General features: G+C 42.1%; 1 protein-coding gene across 1 annotated transcript in view; it reads right to left on the minus strand.

Moving 5' to 3' along the window:
- Positions 1–496: 496 nt before the first annotated feature.
- cd276 (CD276 molecule) overlaps positions 497–23,590 on the minus strand; it is a 137,364-nt gene continuing 114,270 nt past the window's right edge. The window contains exon 8 of the mRNA XM_061668544.1: positions 497–1,300. The gene's annotated coding sequence lies outside the window, so the exon portion shown is untranslated. The remainder of the gene's footprint in view (positions 1,301–23,590) is intronic.

Here is a 23,590-nt window from a genome sequence, read left to right on the forward strand (position 1 = left end):
GGAAGTTACTCCAGTGTAGCCATACACATCTTCACTTGTGATCAAAGTTAAAAGTAAACTGTCTTATTTTTATGATTAGCAGTACTTAACATCGTTTTACATTTAAGTGTTTAAAAAAAAAAATGCGAGGTGCATCTTCGAAACAAAAGGTCACACTACACCTTTTGTCATTAAAGACCGTGTGTCTTAACATGAATAGTGGTTAACTTCTTTTTACACTTGTATGACTGTTTGAACAATTTCTTCCATTCATCCATCCGTTTTCTTCACCGCTTCTCCTCACTTGGTTGGCGGGCTGCTGGCGCCTATCCCAGCTATCTTCGTGCGAGAGGCGGGGTACACCCTGAACCGGTCGCCAGCCAATCGCAGGGCACATAGAAACAAACTATCATTCGCGCTCACATTCATACCTACGGGCAATTTAGAGTTTCCAATTAATGATCAATTTCTTAATCTTTTTAATTGATTTGAGACTTTAACATTTTTCCATGTATGTTTTTTTAACATGGGCGGCACGGTGGACGACTGGTTAGCACATCCGCCTCACAGCTCAGTGCAGGGGAAAAAAATAAAAAGAGTTACTCATGAGTTTGGATACAGAACCACAAATGAAAAAGAGTTTTTTTCGCTGTGTGTCTTTAATGCAAATAGGCACGATTTCGGCATTCATACTCGAACCTTTGGCACGGAGACTCGTAAACTCTTGCACCTGTAATGCGATCCTCCATACAGCTTACGCACAAAATCAAGCATCCCACACGGTATTCATTGAAAACAATGCATTATATAAGGTTGCCGGGGTGTGTCCCATGCACCATTTGCAGTTTACTGGAGCTTAGCCGGCATTCAATTACAATCACCTCTAGTTCCAGGAGATAGCAGAGGGGGGACGGGGAGCAGACGCTGACAGATAGCAGTTACCTGGGCAACAGACGCTAATTAACGAGCATGGGACTAATGACGGAGATCGGCTCGTTTCTGGCGAGGAAGGCAACTTCAAATAGAATTGACATGTTTTAAAAAGATGAGTTCTTCAGTCTTTTGCATTGCAAGGACCCACTGTAATGCATTCGCACTGGCTGGTGGTAGTCTTCCATTGATAAAAAAGGAAAAAAAAAAACGCTGGGAGGGACACAAGTACATAATGGCGTGTGTTGACGGACATTCAAGGGAGCTTCACGTTGATGATGATGGACTCGTCTTCCACTCGGGCAACAGTCAGCACCTTGAGGGATTCTGTTGGCTGGAGTGGGATTATGGCCGGCAGACTTTTCTCAAATCTGCTGCCCGGCGACACCTCCTGAAAAAAAATGATGCAAAATTTAGAAATGAGAAATGTATAAGATGCTGGCCAAGATGAGACAGAAAAATAAAGCATTTAAGTTTAATAGTTCACATTATGCTGACCATTTGTGTCCACCTCGCTTCCTTCATAAAAATAAAAAACATTTAAAAACATTTTCTCTGTTGCTGCAAATGTAATGAAACCTTCCTGGGGGAGGGGGGGTCAGATTTTGTAATGTCGAATTGCAGCTCTTTAAAGATATCAAAAATGTAGGTGTTTACATCAAATTATAATTTTAGCTCTATTGTGGCCACTTTTAGCCAATTGAAACCCATGAAAACTCCTTTTTGTTTACTTGCTTGAACTATAAGATTTGGGTAAAATGGGTTTAATTTTATACTCAACACTTGAAAATGTTTTTTTTTGTGTGTGTCTTTTCAACTACATTACATAATGTATCCATTTTTGGACAAAGGAGCAATTTGCTGTAATAATCTCGGATATTAATTTTGATTTTGATAAATGGAGATACCATCTGTTGACCAAGGAGAAGAATTGCATTTTAATTTAAGAAGTAGAAGCTCCCTCTGCTGCCTGTAGAAAAACTGTACAAATAGCAATATGAGAACAATAGCTGACACTGAGAATATATGAAAATCACATTTTTTAGGTTGTTATACAAACCGGGCATTGTGCACACAACCTGGAATTTGAAAGGGTAAAAATAATAAATATTTCGTCCATATGACAAGAGCTGCTGGTATGGCACCAAACAAGCTGAAAGTGTAGTCCAAACTTTTGGGAGCTGCCTATTTCTGAAATTGTCTGTGAGCCTTTTTTGCTCACTTTGACATAACAGTGGGGCTAATTTACATACAACCATCTCTACACTGAGTTTTTCCACCCTTGACTTTGCAGCTAGGCTGTCTGAAGGTCTGCCATGTCACAGTCGAAAAGCTAAGTCGAGCTGCATGGTTGTTGGACACACAGTTTAGCCTTATCAATGTTAGCCTCTGGTTAGCAGCACATACTTTGAAGTTTGTGAATTTTATTAGATTTTTATTTTTTGGGGACGAAAGCACATCACAGACATATTGTAAAACCTGGGAAATGTTTTAAATTGTCCAAAAAAAAATCTATAATATGCCTCCTTTAGGGAGCAGGGAGTAGTAGTGGTGGGCATGTCTGCCTCACAGTCGAGAGGTTCCGGGTTCAAATGGTGTGTAGAGTTTCCTTGTGTGGCTTTTTTCCAGCTACTCTCGCTTCCTCCCGCAGTCCAAAAACATGCATTTTAGATTCAGTCAAAACTCTAATGCGATTTGCTGGCGACCAGTCAAGGGTGTACCCCACCTCTCCCCCCATATACGCAATCCTAGAGAAAATGGATAGATGGCTCCTACAAAGTGGTTCACGGATCAGCAAGTCAATCCATTGTAGCTCATTCTTGTGGCGAGAGAGCCCATCAGACGAATTAATGTGCGCTCTTACAAGAAAGAGGCAGCAAATGGCAGCGACACAGCCTTCCAAACGAATGCAAAGTGAGAAAAAACAGTTCCCGATCACGGTGGGATGTGTGCAATTTGCAAGTGTTCCTAACATTTATCCGTTTCTATCTATATGCGTTTGGAGGTTTGCCATTTTGGAACTCTTAGCAATACCCTCAGGGTTTTGTATCCGCATCACGCCAGCCTGTCCGACACATAATACACATCTCAATTAGAAAGCGGGCATAGCTGGCGAATAGATGTATTTCTGTAGGTCCTGTAAATCTTGCTTCAAACGGGAGAAGACGTCTCCAGCTTCCCCGAGCCGGCCTAAGCCGTTCAGCGTTCCTGTATATCTAAATCAAAAGGGATCGCTGACGGGTTTAGACAAGCACAACCAAGGTCTTAATGTAGCACATCATCTTCTGTGCAATGTGGCAGAGATTATTAGCCTCCCTCGCTGCACTTAACGTTCACCGTCCCTGACCAGAAAGCAGAATGAAAACATTGCTCTCCTCGCAGGCGAGTGTTTTCATCTAGGAAGCCATGCATACACGTCCCGTTGACTGGCTTGAATAATGTATGTGCGAAGAGGTACCTCCGAGCTGTGCTAAATGGCATAGTTAATGCAAAGGGTTTAATGAAGCCCGGAGACCAGTTTCTTGTGTCAGGAACGAGGCGGTCAACACCAGCTGCCGGTGAGAAGCATGACATTGTACACACAAACACGACTCAGGGTAAGAATGCACATTTTCTTCACAATTATACAAACGGCATTTTAGCAACAGTCTTCACTGTTTTGGCTGGTAGACTTTAGGGCTGAGCGATGTTGGAAAATAATCTAAAAGGTTTTTTTTTTTTTCTTTTACCAAAAATGTGATTGCTATTTAGCAAAAGCAGAGCAAATTTATTTATATAGCGCATTTAATACACAAGGTAACTCAATGTGCTTTACACGATTAAAAGCAAAGCATTAAAAACAAAGAAAAAAAACAGCTTCTTTGAAAAAAAAAAAACAGGTCTTTGGTTTTTAAAGAGAGTGATTCCAGGTATTTACTAACAGCGATCCTCTTCTTTATTGCCAAAAACAATTATCTCAGTTTTGTTATGGTTTAATTGAATACATTTTTGGCTCATCCAGTTAGTTAGTTATCTGTTTTAGACAGTGACACAACACCTCAATCGAACTGCAGTCATCTGGAGACACTGCTGGATATAACTGTGTGTCATCTGCATAGCTATGATAGTCATAATTAAAGTTCTGAAGAATTTGACCCAATGGTAGCATGTACAGGCTAAACAGGAGGGGTCCAAGAACTGACCATTAAGGGACCCCATAGGTCATTGCCATTTGATGAGATTGAACACTTCCAATGGTTACAAAATAACTCCTTTCCTCCAGGTAGGACCTGAACCATTTAAGTACTGTTCCATTTAATCCTACCCACGTTTCCAACCTGTTCAGCAGTATATTATGATCTACCGTATCAAAAGCCGCACTGAGGTCCAACGAGACCAGAATTGACACGTTTCCAGAGTCAGTATTCAACCTTATACCATTCAGCACTTTGATAAGAGCAGATTCTGTACTGTGATGAGTTCGGAAACCTGATTGAAATTGGTCAAAAAGTCCATTTAAGTTCAACAAATTGCTGAGTTGATTAAAAATAACTTTCTTAACAATCTTGGCTATAAAGGGGAGATTTTAAATGGGTCTATAGCTTTCTAACATGGAAGCGTCCAGCATTGCATTTTTTAGCAGAGGCTTAATGGCAGCTATTTTAAGAGCTTTAGGAAACTCGCCTGACCGAAGTGAGCAATTGATCATTTGCTGCAAATCAGCGAGCACAGACTTTGCAGTAGCTTTGAAAAAGTCAGATGCTATAGAGTCAAGCTCGTTGTTGGTTTCAGCTGCTGAACCATTTTCTCTAGTTTTTTGGTCAACTATATCAAATTATGACACGGTAATTGAGTTTTTCCTGGGTAGCTTCAGATGTAGTATAATTTTATCATTTTGCTGATTTGTGCTAATATTTAACCTGATGGATTGTATTTTTTCACTTAAACAAGCAGAAAATTCATTGCATTTATCTGCTGTTAGGTGTTCTGGCGCTATCTGATTCGGGGGGTTGTGAGCTTGTCAACCACAGCAAACGGAGTGCGAGTATTGCTGAAGTTCTGACTGATGATTTCAGAAAAGTGTTGCTGTCTAGCCCTGACTAACTCTTGGTTAAAATTACAAAGACTTTGTCTGTAGAGGTCTTAGTCAAGTTAGTTTTTCTCCACTTACGTTCTGCTTTCCTATACTTTGATTTAGAGGTCTTTACCATCATTGTGCTCCTCCACGGTGTTCTAGGTCGCCTCAAGATTGTCTTAGTTTTAATAGGATCGACAGCATTCATGACATTTGAGATTTTACAGTTGAAATTATCCGAAAGACCGTCAACTGTCTCAGCATTCACAGTTTGTGGCACAGCAATGGTCTCCATAAACTTAGTGGCGGTCCGCTCATTTATGTACCTTTTCTTAATAGACAGAGGTTGTCTGAACTTTTGGAAGAACCTGGAATTCAAAGAATACACAAAAATGGTCAGAAATAGCCATATCCTTAATGTCAATTGATAGAATTTCAACATTCTTAGAGATGACCAGGGGCCTCATGTTCAAAGACTTGCGTGGATTTCCTCCTAAAACATGGCTTACGCTCAAATCCAGAAAACGTCGTACGCACAAAAATATCCAGATGTATGAAACTCTGCGTACTCATGAATCCAAGCACATTTCCTTCGTACATTCCAATCAACGTGGCAATGAGCGCACATTTTGGAGTAGCAGACTCCTCCCTGTCCATGCCCACATTTGAATATGCAAACCATATTTAAATGAACCCTGCACCTGAGATGTCCATCTCTGCATGATCAGAAAAAAAGGAAAATGAGCAAGGTAATGAAGAAAAATATTTTTTTCTGAATGTGAAGTTGCTCAATGAAGTGGAGGCACGCAAGAAAATGATGATGGTGATGGGATGGGAGGACGTGGCTGGACGTGGCTGACTATGATCACCCCACAAGGTTAATACCATGTATTTTTTAGAACTCATAACAAATGTGTTCATACAGTAACCTACACTCAGCCCTGTGAGATAAAGGTTCATGCGTAAATGTTGTATGTGTGGTATTTGTAATAACTCTTTTGAATTCAAATAGAAGCACATTAGCATATCAAAGAGGATATCAAAAACTTTGACTCCTTTTTGATTACTCAATTTATTATTTTAAAACACAGGAGAGGACACGCACACTGACAAAAAATTATGTTTTTTTTGTGTGTTTTTTTTAGGAGAAGAGGGGTAAATTATGTCAATTTAAACACATTTTAATCATGTGCAACCAATGCACATGTTCAAATGAAGTAAATTCAAAGGACTCTTTTTTCAGTGCATGTGCTGGAGTCATGAAGCGATTGCGAGGGCAATAGGTGGCATAAATGATCGCCTTGATCAATTAATAGGTGTCCTCACAAATATCAGTGGTTCATTAAATACACTGGTTAACAAATGAATTCTCAGTCCTTGCCTTGCATTGTTGAAATCAAATGTTGCCGGGCATGAATCGTTCATCAGTGCTAATTGTGTCTCTGGTGTGCAGATTTATGAGAACAGTTTCCCAGCATCACCTCTATGTGTCGCCAAAGCACCAAAAGCTGCAGAAACGTGCGTACGCCAGCCATGCAGTTGGTGTGAAGCACCGCACATTTCAAGGGTCATGTCACTCTTGGTACATCTGAACTTTGCCGTGAAAAAGAACGGACGCCACGTTTTTGTGTGTACGCACCTTTTGTACATGAAGCCCCAGGTCTAAGATGTGACATTGAGTGCGAGTTGGACTCTTAATATGTTGAGAGAGGTCAAATGTGTAGTATAGCAGAGAGTTCTTTCGATTATATTCCATGTTATTGTCAACATGAATGTTAAAGTCTCCCGTTATGACAAAATAGTTGCAGTCAGTACAAATAACTGATAGCAGTTCTGAAAAGTCCTCCATAAATTTTCTATTGTATCTTGTAGGCCTATAAATTATTAAAACAATAACCTTTGGGTCACCTTTAACTAAAAAAAAAAAAAAACATTCAATAGCGCAAAAATCACCCAGTATAATTTCTTTACACTGAAATAATGACTTTAAAATAACAGCAATACCACCGCCTTTTTTCCCTATTCATAAAATAAAAATTTGCTGGTGTTGCCTCATTTTAAAATGGTATTTACAGCTAATTTCTGTTAACCACATTTCATTTAGTAACAAAAAAGTCCAGATCATAGATTGCAATGATGTCATTAATCAACATTGATTTATTACCCAGTGACCTGATATTAAAAAGAGCTAGTCTCGCAGAGATAACTCGAGACAATGGTTTGATAGATTCACATTTTATCCTCACTAAGTTTGTAGTTCTACTTTTTTTGTGCCATATTTCTTTGACCAACTTTCTGTCCCTTGTAATTACAGGGAACAAAAAAGCTTGATCTCCATAGGGGTCTGACTTATTCTGGAAAAGGCCCCGCAGATTTCAGTCAGATTCGCAGATAAGGTTCTTCATGGGTGGAGGAGGGGCCTTTCGCATCTTAGTGGACGGTGGTTTCAGGCGAGGGGGGCTGGGAGGAAGATCTTGGCGTGGTGTGCGTTGGATTCCAATATTGACAATAGTCTTCATCCTGTCCGTCACATCGAGCAGAGAATTTAGGCTAGGAGAGAGTGAGTTTTGCGTTGGGCTTTGCTCCAATGGGGCAGGGAGGGGGTGTGGGAGATTCAACGTGCTGGCTCATCTCATTTGTCATTCGCTCCTCCGATTGTTTGGATGACGCTGATGAATCCGTCTGTGCCTCGTGTCGCCTAACCACCCGTTCCTCCGATTCTTTGGGAACAACTGCATCTTTTTGTCCTCCAGTCGTGTCACCAAGGCCAGTGTTTTCTTTTCGGGCCGCTGAATGACGTACACAGTACTCACGGAGAGTGCAGTACACACTTCTTCAAGCCACTTTTTTACTCACTTGACTGAGTCTAGAGAAATGTTCATCTCCAAATCGTGTACAAGTGGGAGAGGTCCACTAATAAAAACCTCAGCATCCAACCATTGCACTTTTGTTAGGAGATCAATGAAATATCACTTCAGTAGCTCTGATTGCTGCTTGAGAACATCCAGGGCCCCTGTGTGTATAGTGACATATTTCACAATTGGGTGCTGATTAGTGATCTCCAAGTTTTTTTTTGTAGCGATATCAGACACCATGTCATTGGTAAAACACAGTACGTTGGTGTTCTTCTCAATGCAAAAACGTTTCACATCCTTGACAGCTCCATCACCAACTATTAACGTTTGGGGTGCCATTTTTTTCTTGTATGATTTAGTTTCATACCTTTCAGTGGTGGTGGGGCATGAGCATTCTTGGCCAGGGTCGCTGGTCAATTGCAAAGCACATACAGTATAGTCAGTATAGTCAAACAACCATTCACAATCATGGGCAAGACTTGCAAAGCAAAGCAAACTTCAAGGCTTGCCAGCCAGTAATGTAGACCATCCCCTCAATAGGATTGTGTCCAAGATCTAAAACAAGGAGGCGGCCAAATTAAATGCCAGCGTGTTAAACAGGCAGGAACAATCCTCCGCTCCCAGCACACAAGCCGCAGCGCTGATGGATGGATTCATTTGCAGCAGGTACCCCAAATTGAAGGCTGCTTTAAATGGCCTATCAGAGCTTGTTCATGTGCAAAATAAGGCCAATTCAATCTCATCGACCATTTCTTTCTCCCAGCATCAACAGCTGAAAAAAAGGACCACAGTTCATCCTCCGGAGTTTGCAACCTTCCTTCTAATTTGTATATTTGAGGAACATTACACACAAAGAACAGCGGGGCTGCCGCTTTATGACACCGCGGCGCCCGAGCACAATCAGAGGAAGCCATCAAAGACAAACACCGGCAATGAGACCGAGAAACTAAAAAAACGTGGACGAGAGTTGGTGCATAATGAGCAAAGACACTTAAAAGCTTGCTAAAGATCATTACCAGGGCGATCAAACGCATGCGAGACAGTTTTTCCTCACAGGGACGGGTAATTATGAAGCATTGTCTATAGCTGCACAGAGACAATATACATTTACATTCATTTGCATAGTTCCCATTACCTGCAAACTATCAGTGTGGTGGTAGATGGGAGACCTGCACCAAAAATAAGATCTCTGGGGAAGTTTTGGAATAGTTCAAGGCGTGTTTACATTCTATAAAAATATAAGACAGCCTTGACATCGTATAGCATATGTGGTGTTGGTTTACAGTGTATGCATATAGAGGTTAGCAGTAACCACCCACATACTCAAAACATCTGTTTCTATACATAGAAAGACATTGTTTAAAACCCAAGAGTAAAACACTCTAATATTGATTTTTGAAATTATTAAATGCCAGAATAACAGGTGGTGTCCTAACTCGTAACAGTATTCACCATTGGTGCCAGCATTTCATAAATAACACACAGTTTGACATAATACAATTATAGTTATTTTGTGGTGAGTGGTCGCCATCTGACGGAGCAAATATATGTTCTTAGAAGAATGATGATCATTGTTTGAATAATGATCATTTACAAAGTAAATGCAGATGTTTGCAAATGTCTTATTTTGATTAAAAACAAAGATAATCAGTCTGCTTTCATGGAGGACGACAAAAATCAGAGATATACTGTTGAGAGGCTCACATCAGAGGACTCAGACGATTTTAAATTAAACAATGGCTCTAAAGGATTAATCGATTATCAAAATAGTTGTTGATTAATTTAATAATCAGATTAGTTGTTGAGTAATCAATTAATTGTTGCACAGCTACAGTTTATTTTTAAAGGGTTTGGTTTTCAGAAAAAATGCTTTCAATATCTTAACATTATGCAAAATGAAGACAATTTGCAATTTTGGTACAGATTTTAGAAAGAAACATGAAGTAGATGCACATGATTTGCTTTAGCGGGCCACATAAAACGATTTGGTGCCGGGCCTTGAGTTTGACACCAGTGTCGTAGTCAGTTGGTAAAGTTTGATACTGGAATGGATGAATTTTATTTTCATTTACTTTCCATGGGGAAACTTCCTTCGAAATGGAAAAATCTGAAATGGACTAAATTCAACTTTGAGCATTCTACTGTATAAAGGTGAGCCCAAACATGCATCTTTATTTGCTGACAGTTCTGTTGAGATCAATGCATCACTAATGTACACAAAAAAACAATATTGCTGCAGCTGCCAAAAGCTGCTGGGCGAGGCAGAAAGAGTGTGAACCGAGAGAGACTTACTCATTTTTATCAAAACCAATGTGCAAAAATAACCACACATATCACTATGGAAAGGGGCTTACAGGCTGGGATATTCCTTGGTTGGCAACTTTGGCATAATCGAGTTTTTGCGTTCCCACTGGTTGCTTAGCAACCTGATGGAGAAAACTAAATGCTGCGAGTAAATGTCAAAGTAAACATTAGTTTTAGCATTTAATGGCCAGAAACAGTTCTTTAGGGTTACTCGTACAATATATTTCTTGCACATACACTATGTGCTATCGGACCACTACGGTTCAGATGAATCCAAACCATCAATGAAGTTAAATGATTAACTCCAAAAGTATGTTTGGTAAGCATAGAACCAGAAATGGAATACAAGTGTCTGGCTGCAGGACTGCATCCGTTCCTTTGTTTTCTGTAGTGCTTCTCCTCGTTTGTGTCTTTGGAAAACTATTGAGGTTCCACTGCCAATAACAGCTTTCGCTTAGGGCCTTACCAATTAGTTCCAGTAAGAACGAAGCATTTTGTTCCCCTTCCAGTCGTCCCAGTCCACATCCATTACCTCACAAGGGGCTTTTTCTCCTTCTTGATCAAGGTATCCAACCCCAGGCACCTCTAAAAAAAAAAAAAAAAAAAAAACGCTTGTGGCCCTTGTGGTGTTAATTATAAGACTCCCACCACCCACACCCCACTGCCCGCCCCCCCCAGGCAGGTTTGTACACGGCTGTGCATTAATCTTTACTCGTCACTTCACACTGAAAGGATGGTGGTAAGCCCTAAAGGTAAGGTGACTGGAGAGCGAGCGGAAAAATAAAAGCGGTGCTTTATCCAGCACTCGCAGCAGGACGCCGACCGCCTCGATAGGCGAGTGAGTCATTTTTTGCCCCCGCAGATTTACATCCATGCTATGTTAATCGGATTGCATATTTAAAGTGTCACAATATGACATTCCTGGCGACCTCCTCCTTCCACCTGCGTTGCGATTTGTTTGTTTCCCCACGTGGCGTGAAGGTGACCGTCAATATGGACGCTGCTGAAGGGCCGCGACATGCTTATTTTCGCCACTGTTATATCAAGACTCCTTAGGTAAGCGCCGAGGTCAGCAGAGCCAATTTATTCCGACACATTCAAGCTTAGTTGCTTGTATTTGAATATGATGGCTAACACAAATGACACATTGATCTACAGTGGAGCTTTGGCATTAAGATAGCAATAACTAAGATTCCAAAAGTCGCACAGAACAAAATTTTTTTTAAAAAATGGGTCGAGACGGGGCAAAAGGGGTCAACCAGTTCCTATTTCTGTGACAAAACATCTTTGTATACCCATTATCAGTAATGATACATTAGTGACAAAAAACATTTATCTCCAATTTATTTTTATTCTTTCATATTTTCCCAATGAAAGGAATTCTCACCTCCACACCCCCATAAAAACCAACACAATTTTGAAATGTCTTTGTCAATATGGAAAATTAGATGATGCATCTCAAGTAAAGATACATTTATGACTGTGAGCGTTGTTCTATTGTCTGTCTACATATGTTGAAGCAACGTTTGTGTTCAAATATCCGTTGCTTCACTGGTTATAACATTGCAATTGCTGATGCTGATGCTATTTATTAGCCGGTCTGTGGCATTGTCTTGCACTAACATTAAGTTAGTGCAAGACAAAGTTGTGTGGTTGTTTTAAATACAAATTGTGTAATTCTCAATTTTTTTATTTAGGTTGACAGTATTATTCAACTGGGAGTGACAAACAGCTTGAAGCCTTTTTTTTTTGCATAATTGTTCTCCATTTGCCAAACTGCTGCTTGTTGTGAAGTGAGTTGAGTTCACTGCTGCCATACACAGACATGCAAACACCAAAGGCATGAAAAAGGTGACCAAAAAAAAGAAAATCATTGACTAAAATCATTGTCTGTTTCACTTCATTTTTCACTATTACCAACTTCAATGGCTCATCCCAAATGCATCATCCAGGAAAATATTAAGTACAATATTTGACTGGCGACCAGTCCAGGGTGTAACCCGCCTCTCATCCAAAGTCAGCTGGTAAAGCTTCCAGTTCCCCCATGACCCTATTGAGGAGAAGCGGTAAAGAAAATGAATGAATTAAAATGGAAACTTCTAACATGCAGAGTTAATTCAGGGTTAATGACGGTGCTTGACCTTTGATATTTCACTATAGTCATGCATACTTTTGATTGATTCTGTGAGGACAGTCGTGGGTTTGTTGCCTTGCTCCAAAACACTGACAAGTGAATTGTGTTATTATTTTCCATATAGTACTTAGCCCACAGCAGATCACTGAACCTGTGACTATCTGGTCCACAAAAGGTTGCTACAGAATGAGCTACCCCAAAAAAACAACATACTTTCCAGGAACAAATAATGCCCCCATGCCTTCCTTCCCCCCCCACATCTTTTATCTACAAATTCACAGCACATCGCACCATCGCAATAACCCAGCGGTCTCCATTCCACCCATGAAGTTCCATATCAACAACGCAACGCCACGGAGCTCACACGCACTCTCGTCTGCATTATGCCTAATCTTTGCCAGCTAATTGAGCCCAGAGGCAGTCGGTTTCATTGGAGGCTCCTCAGCTTTTTTTCCCTCTCCTTTTTCTGGTAAAAACAGGAGAAAGCTATCTCAGGGAGAGGAGTGGTAAACAGAGCAGCACTCTCGCCGTGTTCATTAGCCGTCATTAAACAGTGATTCAGTTGATAGCACAGCCGACGTATTAACGCGGGTCACGTCATCTAAACGTGAATATGAAGACAGTAAATATAGCTCAGAGCTTTCCTTGCAATATTCACATTTTAGGGCCCGGGTACCAGGCGATGCAAAGGCCTTCTTGGAATTGCTATTTATTATTCTTCCAATGAATGAGTCGCCTGAAAACTCACCAATTTTTGCAAGCATGTCTATCCCGGTGGGAAGCCCCTGACACCAGTTTCACCGATTCACATGGAATTGGGTGGGCATGTCTATCTTAACAAGAAGTACAAAAAAGTCACCAGTATCCATGGCTGAAATTAAACAGGAAGTCATCCATTTTGCTGTGAAGTAGCCATTTCAGGGATATTCCAGGACGGGAATTCATCAAAATGAGCCCCAATCAGAAGAAGGTATCTTTAACCAGTTTTACATGGTCTCCCTCTAATCGTATGCAAAGAATTACTCAATTATATAATCAAACTGAGCATAATGTTACAGTGGCTTAAACATTTTTGAATCCAGTCCAGTACATTTGTGTAGGAACAGTTTTGTTGTATTTAACTTTCAAGTTTAATATATTTGTATTTGTCATTTAATCTCAGGTACAATTTTAATAACATTTTTGTGCAATACATTTTGATTACTACTTTGCTACTAATTATGTTCATTAGTTTAGTATTAGTTAATGTTGGTCATTATGGTGGTAGAGCCAGATATTTTTTAGATGGTACTAAATTCCAAAGGCGGTTTGATTCAAATGCCTCCCCGGACGCCTCCCATGTGAGCTGTTCCCGGCATGTCCCACCGGGAGGAGACCCCGGGGACGACCGAGGACACGCTGGAGAGACTATGTCTCCCAGCTGGCCTTGGAAGGGAGAGGGAAGTCTGGGCATCCCTACTGCCCCCAAGACCCGATCTCGGATAAGTGGAAGAAAATGGATGGCTGGATGGATGGATGGGTTTTCTTATGCCTTCTAATGTAGGTGGAACATGGCGCCAAAATATGATAATTCTTAGGATTCACCATGAAAAGAGGGCTGCAAGGGCTCGTTCATCACTACTTAAATTTACTTTCTTTTAAAAATGTATTCCAGTGGATTACAATTAATAAGATAGGTTTGGAAATTTGGAATGTGGAACAGTGGCCCAGCTCTACACCCTTGGCAGGGTCCTCGAGGGTGCATGGGAGTTCGCCCAAACAGTCTACATGTGTTTTGTGGACCTGGAGAAGGCGTTCGACGGTGTTCCTCAGAGAGTCCTGTGGGGGGGCTTTGGGAGTACGGGGTACCGAACCCCCTGATACGGGCTGTTCGGTCCCTGTACGACCGGAGTCAGAGTTTGGTCCGCATATCCGGCAGTAAGTCGGACTCGTTCCCGGTGAGGGTGGGACTCCACCAAGGCATCCCTTTGTCACCGATTCTGTTCATATCTTTTATGGACAGAATTTCAAGGCGTAGCCGAGGCGTAGAGGGGGTCCGGTTTGGTGACCTCAGTATTGCATCTCTACTTTTTGCAGATGACGTGGCTCTGTTGGATTCAACAAGCCATGATCTCCAACTCTCACTGGAGCGGTTTGCAGCCGAGTGTGAAGCGGGTGGGATGAGAATTCAGCACCTCCAAATCTGAGACTGTGGTCCTCAGTCGGAAAGGGGTGGCGTGCCCTCTCCAGGTCGGGGAGATGAGATCCTGCCCCAAGTGGAGGAGTTCAAGTATCTTGGGGTCTTGTTCACGAGTGAGGGAAGAATGGAACGGGAAATCGACAGGCGGATCGGTGCAGCGTCTGCAGTGATGCGGACTTTATATCAGTCCGTTGTGGTAAAGAAGGAGCTAAGCCGAAAGGCGAAGCTCTCTAGTTACCAGTCGCTCTACGTTCCTACCCTCACCTATGGTCACGAGCTGTGGGTCGTGACCAAAAGAACAAGCAGCCGAAATGAGTTTCCTGCGCAGGGTGTCCGGGCTCTCCCTTAGAAATAGGGTGAGAAGCTCGGTCATCTGGGAGGATCTCAGTGTAGAGACGCTGCGCCTCCACATCGAGAAGAGCTCGATGAGGTGGCTGGGGCATCTAATTCGGATGCCTCCCGGACGCCTCCCCCGTGATGTGTTCCGGGCACGTCCTACCGGGAGGAGACCCCGGGGATGACCCAGGACACGCCGGAGAGACTACGTCTTTCGGCTGGCCTGGGAACGCCTCAGATCCCCCCGGAAAAGCTGGATGAAGTGGCTGGGGAGAGGGAAGTCTGGGCCTCCCTGCTAAAGCTACTGCCCCCGCGACCCGACCTCAGATAAGCGGTAGAAAATGGATGGATGGATGGATGGGTTGGAAATTTCACTTTCAGGAATTTTTTTTTTTTAAATTTTTTTTAAGCTCAATACAAAATGGGGAACATTTTCCAAAATGTTGATAGATTTTGAATGAATTAGCATGAAATCTAAAGAATTTTTCAAATTTGTAATTTATCTTAACTAATACGAAATGGGCGGCACGGTGACCGACTGGTTAGCACATCTGCCTCACAGTTCTGAGGATCGGGGTTCAAATCCGGCCTCACCTGTGTGGAGTTTGCATGTTCTCCCCGTGCTTGCGTGGGTATTCTCCAGGTACTCCAGTTTCTTCCCACATCCCAAAAACATGCATGGTAGGTTAATTGAAGACTCAAAATTGCCTGTAGGTGTGAATATGAGTGCGAACAGTTGTTTGTTTATATGTGCCCTGCGATTGGCTGGCGACCAGTTCAGGGTGTACCCCGCCTCTCGCCCGAAGATAGCTTGGATAGGCTCCAGCATGCCCGCAACCTAAGTGAGGATAAGCAATACGGAAAATGAATGAATGAATGAATAATAGGAAATGGTAGGCAGCCATTGAACTTGTTGAGTGAGGCTGGTCTTGCGACTATCATTAAGATGTGGCTAAAAAGATTGGTTTTGCACTATAGTCGTGGCAGTCTTCTTTTTCCAAAATGGAGATTGATGTTGACTGAATTGCTATGAAATATTATGTATTTAACACAGATGTAATGAATGTATCACATCATGAGTGATTGTACCTTGTACCAAGGTAGTAGTCCTGTGCCTCGCGTAGCAAGAAATGGCTCAAATGATCATCTTATGTATAGTCAAACTTCACGGAATAAGCATCTGCAGCCAAGACAGCACTGTCAGCTAGTAAATTCCGATGCAAAATTTGCACCCAATGGCAGGATGGCTTTCCACTTTTTCGTCAACATCCTGTAGTACTTGTTTTTTTGCCTTCTCAGTGGTTATCAGCATATTCCATCACAGTACACTTACGTTACGACGAGGCTGAGGGGGATAAAAGTGCAGTTAAGTGGCTGAGACGGCTGCATGAATAATGTAAATACTACAGCCAGTCAACCCCAACTTAAACACATCACACACACAACCTTGGAGAGATTCCAATATTAAGTATCCTTCTGTTACTTTCCGCTGAACCTCACCTGACAAATAAGAAGGACTCAAGGAATTCCCCCTTTTCGAACACTCCTTTTCCTCACTTCCCCTTTCCGCTGACAACATCAGCAAAGAGTTTTATTCTCGTTCCCCTTTTGGTGAGGGGGTGGCAGGGGGGAGCTCTCCAGATAACGCAGACTGTTCAGCAAACACTAACGGAAAGGACTCTTAATCTTAACGGACTATATGCGAATACGTAGGGGTGGATTAATTCGATTAGTTTTCAACTGTGCTAAAGCAGAGAGGAAATGGCCATTATGTGGCACTAATTGCTCCTTTGTGTAGAAAAATGTAATTTGCGTTTTCATCCAGGGTCTTCAGGGCCAAACCTGGAACTACTTCTCAACCTTATATTACCATAACTTCTCATGTACAATGCGCATATAAAGTGGGGCAAAAAAGTATTGAGTCAGCCACCAATCTGCAAGTTCTCCCACTTAAAAAGATGAGAGAGGCCTGTAAATTTCATCACTGGTATACCTCACCTCTGAGAGACAAAATAAGAAAAAAAATCCAGAAAATCACTGTCTGATTTTTAAAGACTTTATTAGCAAATTATAATGGGAAATAAGTATTTGGTACATAACAAAAGTTCATGTCAATAGTTTGTTATACACCCTTTGTTGTTCTCCCGTAATCGTTCAAATTAAAAATGCCTACAGTCCAACGACCCCGAAGAAGTAGCGAAAACCAACGAAGAACACGCACGAAGATGTGGTTGTGCCCAACGGCAGCAGCGGACAAAAGTGTGCCTTAACTATGTTAAAGTAAATGACCAGTCATCTCAGTGCAACACTTGGATTAAGATTATATTGGGCAAAGGAGGCTTTCACGATGTGTAGAAGTCTGACGTCTTCCGTCCCGCTCCGAGCCTCAGCCGACACCCCGCGGAACTTCCATCCATCCATTTTCAACACTGCTTATCCTGGTTAGGGTTGCGGGACGCTGGAGCCTATCCTAGCTGACTTCGGGCGAAAGGCGGACTAGACCCTGAACTGGTCGCCAGTCAGTCACAGGGCACATATAGACACGGACAACCATTCGCACTCACATTCACAAGGTCACTGAGTGGGAACTGAACCCACGCTGCCTGCACCAAAGTCAGGCGAGTGTACCGCTACACCATCAGTGACTCCCGCGGAACTTCAGTCAAGTCAATTGGGTGAGTGAAACAATAAAATAGATCTATGCCACCAATGAGGCACCTAACAAGTTGAACGGTGGGTTGCACTCTGGCACTGATGGTGTTTAGCGTTTATTTTAGTCTTCAAACCAACATAAAAGCTGATGACAGACACAAAAATAAAATATAAAATACTTTACCATACTGGAAATTAAGTAGAAACAGTCGCATTACAATCTTAACATTGAGCTAAAACTTCACTAAAGGTCATACTAGCAACTTTATGTCACAATGAATTGGGACAAAATTCACAAAAACATCTCACTGTATCACAAACACTAATCTTGTGTCTCATTGGTGGGTAGGTAAAGGAATCAACGTTTTACAGAGCATTTGGTTCCATTCATTACTCTTTTTCGTTTTAAATCAATTGGGTTAGTTCCACACAAATTGCCTTTTATTTCATAGGTTTGATATTGATACTGGTTATATAGAACCCCGAGTCAAATATTCATTTTAGTCTATGCTGCAGGCCACTAAGAAAATCGATGTTCGTAATTTGGACATCCTTTATTTAAACCATGCCAAATTTTTTGACCCACACCCGGAAAAGAATCGGAATCAAGAATCGTTTGGAACTGGAATTGAAATGAGGAACCGGAATACCTCAAATTCAAACGATGCCCAACCCAACTAATGTTAGAAATTAATATATAATACAGTAAATTCGTTGCTCACCGATGGTGCGTTCGGAAATTCAATCTGATGCCCTAACTCTACTCAGGGAGTGTTGCGAACATTCCAACAGCGTTTTGAGTTTTTGACCGGTCCGTAGCAGAGCAGCGCCGGAGTAAATATCCAAACGCACTCACGAGAATGGTGACGGTGTCACGGGTGGACACTATGTTGCCATCTGTTATCATATTTAGCGTCTTCGGCAGATTTAATTCTTATACCGCCACTTCATAGAGCACATCTCCAAAGTTAAAAAATGTAGAATAAAAGGTCAAGTTATGCTGCTGCTTTTAAGAACAAAGTGATCACTGTTGCTGACTCAGGAGGAAATTGTGAAGCAGCTCAGCTAAGATAATGTGAGATTATGGAGGAACTCCAAGAAAAAGCACCCACACGGTAAGACTACTTTTAACAGTACTGCAATGAACTGGCAATGTGTTTTTATTGTTGTGTGTTGCTTTGAGCGGTGGTATGAGCATGCTGTATTTAGTCACTGAGCTGCTGCCCTTAGCACTGTTTTTTCTGAGTAGTTTTGAACGCATCGCACAGCTTGCTGTGTAGGAACAGGAGAGAGAGAGAGAGAGAGCGATAGAGAGCTAACTGTCGCGTTTGGTAAATTTTGTTCTGTTGTTTCTGGCGTTGGCTATGGACCGCAGTAGCTCTGTTTTTTTGTGTTTCACAATAAACCCCAAGATAAACAGACTAGCGTCTTCCGTGGTCCTTGAAGACTCTACAGTCCTGTAACGAACTGTCTGTTTTTGTTGTGTGTTACTGTTGAGGGGTTGTGGCAAGTATGTCATCCTCTGTTACGCTGAGTGGTCCTATCTACAAGTGATTTTAAAGACATCGCTCAACTCACAGGTGTGGTAACAAGAAGAGAGAGAGGGACTCTGAGAGCTAGAAACTATCAGTTGTGTTCTGTTTTTGACACAATAAACAAAGATAAATGGACTAAAGTCTCCTGTGATCATTGATACAGTACTATTAAATTGTTATACCTATTCTTAGACATATACGCATCATTGAGCATTGATTAGAGTCCCATTGCCATCTTTTTTATTTGCTAATATGAAAACTTCAGTAGACATGGTAAGGAACACGTCCGTAAATGCACACAGAGCAGAATATTTATTTGAAAAACCTGATAAAGTGAAGATAATACGTCATGTTATTAGCATGGATAGCACCAAATTCATGGTGTGTATTATGCATACAGGAGGTAGAAGTGTTTTCCTGATTTTTGGGGTAAATTTTGTGGGTGCGTATTATACTTGAGAGTGTATTATAAGAGAAATTAAAAATGTTTCCTCATCATTTGGGGGACAAAGAGCACTGTCTCTGACACACACAGACAGTCTGCCTTGATTCCATTGGCCTGTTGCACCACACCTCAAAGACACTGTATTTCTAAATAAATCTGGAATGCCTAATATAAAGTGGCCTTGCTTGAATGGCGTCGTCAGCAAATTGAGAGAACGTCAGACAGGTTAGCAATTGTGACACATTAAAATGACTTAATTTAAAACATGAGTTTATTAAGTGTGATTATTTTTTTTTTAAACTTGTGGTTATAAATCAATCGTATCATTTGTAGATGAGCAAAGTCACGCACGTGACAAATCCCACCCACTCTATAGTTGCATGGACAGTCATTATAGCCTTAAGACATGGCATCGAGAATCGATTGGAACCGGGACAAATGTTCCGGTTCTCCCGGAACCATCCATCCATCCATTATCTGACCCGCTTATCCTCACAATGGTCGCGGGAGCAGTGGAACTTATCCCAGCTATCATCGGGCAGGAGGAGGGGTACACCCTGAACTGGTTGCCAGCCAATCGAAGGGCACATATAAACAAACAACCATTCACACTCACATGCACACCTACGGGCAATTTAGAGTCTTCAATTAAACTACCATGCATGTTTTTGGGATGTGGGAGGAAACCGGAGTGCCCGGAGAAAACCAGGAGCAGTGTGGTTTTCGTCCTGGCTGTGGAACATTGGACCAGCTCTATACCGTCGGCAGGGTCCTCGAGGGTGCATGGGAGTTCGCCCAACCAGTCTACATGTGTTTTGTGGACTTTGAGAAGGCGTTCGACCGCGTCCCTCGGGGAGTCCTGTGGGGGGTGCTTCGGGAGTACGGGGTGCCGAACCCCCTGATACGGGCTGTTCGGTCCCTGTACACCCAGTGTCAGACTTTGGTCCGCATTGCCGCAGTAAGTCGGACTCGTTTCCGGTGAGGGTTGGACTCCGCCAAGGCTGCCCTATGTCACCGATTCTGTTCATAACTTTTATGGACAGAATTTCTAGGCGCAGCGGAGGTGTAGAGGGGTCCGGTTTGGTGGCCTCAGTATTGCATCTCTGGTTTTTACAGACGATGTGGTTCTGTTGGCTTCATCAAGCCGTGATCTCCAACTCTCACTGGAGCGGTTCACAGCCGAGTGTGAAGCGGCTGGGATGAGAATCAGCACCTCCAAATCTGAGACCATGGTCCGCAGTCGGAAAAGGGTGGAGTGCCCTCTCCAGGTTGGGGATGAGATCCTGCCCCAAGTGGAGGAGTTCAAATATTTTGGGGTCTTGGTCACGAGTGAGGGAAGAATGGAACGGGAGATCGACAGGCAGGTCTGCAGTGATGCGGACTTTGTATCGGTCCGTTGTGGTGAAGAAGGAGCTAAGCCGAAAGGTGAAGGTCTCTATTTATCAGTCGATCTACGTTCCTACCCTCATGTTTCCGCCGCCGGGTGTCCGGACTCTCCCTTAGAGACGGGGAGAAGCTCGTTCATCCGAGAGGGGCTCAGATGGATGCCTCCTGGACGCCTGCCTGGTGAGGTGTTCCGGGCACGTCCCACCGGGAGGAGACCCCGGGGACAATCCAGTACACGCTGGAGAGACTACGTCTCCCGGCTGGCCTCGGAACGCCTCGGAAGAGCTGGAGGAAGTGGCTGGAGAGAGGGAAGTCTGGGCTTCCCTGCTAAAGCTACTGCGCCCGTGACCCAACCTCGGATAAGCGGAAGAAAATGGATGGATGGATGAAATTTGGATGCATGCTCTATTTTTAATGCATTGTCGAGGTATTGGAACGGGACTCGGTATCGACATATTCTTAAAACCAAAGACAGACTCGGGTGCAAAATTTTTTATCAGGAAATCCCTAAAAACCACACAAGATGTGAAGTTCCAACATGACTGGGAGACAGATGTAATAAACACTAAATCACCATTCTACCCAATTAAATACTGCAATCCAAACTTTTTTTTTAATAGCGCTTGTCCTAGGTTTGCGGGTGAGCTAGAGCCTTTTTCCAGCTGTCTAGCTGAGAGGCAGTTTACACCATGAACTGGTCACCAATCTATTTTGTAACAGTGTTAACCATGCAGGGTGATTAAGTAATGCCAGAAAAGGTGATCTTTAAAAAAACACACAGCCACAAAAAGCCCAAAACATTTTTAACTGCCTGTTTTAGACTATTTTGTCTGACTAACACCATACGAATGGTGGTAAGGTTACCTCATCCTCAAGAAGCAATAAACAGTATATTGTCTCCATGAAACAACTAACGCAGAGGTTAATGATACGCGATGGTATTACAGTAAATATTTGTATGAAAAACACTTGTAGACTATAATCGTAAAAATAGTACTGCTGTAACTGAGCTGACTCACTTCGTAACCTCAAAACCTCGTATGCCAAAACCATCATAAACTGAGGACTCCCTATATTACTTCCAGCCAACCGAAAAAAAAGCACTACGAGGAAACACCTTACAATTCCCCTCGCTATGTTGTGTCCTGTCATCTGTCTTCAAAGGATGAGCAGTTTTACTTTACTTTTGTTTTATTTGACTCTTTGGCAAGCTCATCTTAAACATATGCTACCATTCAAGATTTTGGGGTCACGTAGAATTGTTCTTATTTTTTAACTAAATGAACTGTTTATTTCACTGATGAAAACTTTACGTTAAACTGATTTCTAGTCTAGATATTGTTGATGTGGTTTAAAAAAAAGCTTTCCAATATAAGGAAATTTCTTCTTTTTTGTAGTTAGAATAACTTGCCATATTGTGTTCAACTTTGGAAGTTCCACTGTATATGTCAAAATTAAACTAGAGGAAGTACCGGGTGTGCCGTAGATGGCTATTTACAGTAGAATGTTATTTGATCTCAGTTGCTGGTAATGATGCCATAAAAGCCTCGAGCACATAAACATAAGTCACGGATGAACATGTCTCGATAAGGTAGAGGTTTATGAAAAAGTACCCCTGTACTCGCAAACAAGTTAATTAAATGCAGAGTTTGGCTTGATTCAATATAATATGCTGCAATCCGCGTAAATGTGCAAATCGATAAAAAACATTGTCACACAAATATTAGAATAATTGATCAAGGATGATTCAGCAGTCGAGAGGTCGAAAAGGCCGGCAGGATATTAGCGAGCAATGAGAGCAGTGGTGAAGGTCAGTGGATACTACGGTAATGACTAACGCCCTTTTTCCTTGACTCCTACGGGCCAGACTTTATTTTGGCTAGTTACAGGAAATTACTTTTGCTATTTTCCATCATCTTCAGCTCGCGCCGGCTCTCGCGCGCTTCTGCTTTATAGCGATGACCAATCAGGGTGCAATAAAAACAAGCTGTAACTGGCCAAGCCTGTAATGAAAAGGATTCACGCAACTGACACCAAACCGATGGTTATTAAAGTAAGAGTTAGAGGCCCATCGGAGCACTGATACAGTGCGACTCCATACTTTATGTTAATGTAATCTGCTTTATTATTGCCTTCCGCCTCTGTGATACATGTGCGCCTACACAAAATGTCTAGAACGATAGTTCTCTAACTTTAGACGTACAGGTGCAGCAATTGATCTATTAATCGATTATAAATTCAATTGACAAGTATTTTGATAATCGATTAACCGTTTAGAGACATTTCTTAAAATTCTTGGAATTTCAGCCTCTCAACACTAAGTATTTTCAAATTTCTGTAGTCGTCCATGAAAACAGACTTTGTGTTGTGATATTTGCCAACATCGGCCTGTAATGTTGTTGTTTTTTTGAAGGCAAGGAAGGCAAAGCAAAACGTGGAGGACCCATGTCCAGGGAAGAAGGGAAGCAAGGCAGGAGTCTCACAAATGATATTTAATTCCAAAAACAAAGAGGACAAAGAAGGTACATGGAAAACTCAAACTAAACAAGGTCCCCAAAACTAATTATCAAAGTAACAATGAAACACTTGAACAAACCTAAAACTGGAAAGAAGACATGACGAGTGAAACTACAGGCGACGACGACGTGACACAGTGACAGTGACAATGAACCGACAAGGACTGAAAGAAACCAGGGAACTAAATACACAGTAATTGACGTGACAACGAGGAACACCTGGACAAGACACGAGTGGCTGGAGGGAACCGATTAGTCGGCACAAAGTAGAAGGTTGACAAGAAC

This window comes from Phycodurus eques, chromosome 2 (assembly GCF_024500275.1).
Source record: "Phycodurus eques isolate BA_2022a chromosome 2, UOR_Pequ_1.1, whole genome shotgun sequence".
Taxonomy (NCBI): Eukaryota; Metazoa; Chordata; class Actinopteri; order Syngnathiformes; family Syngnathidae; genus Phycodurus; species Phycodurus eques.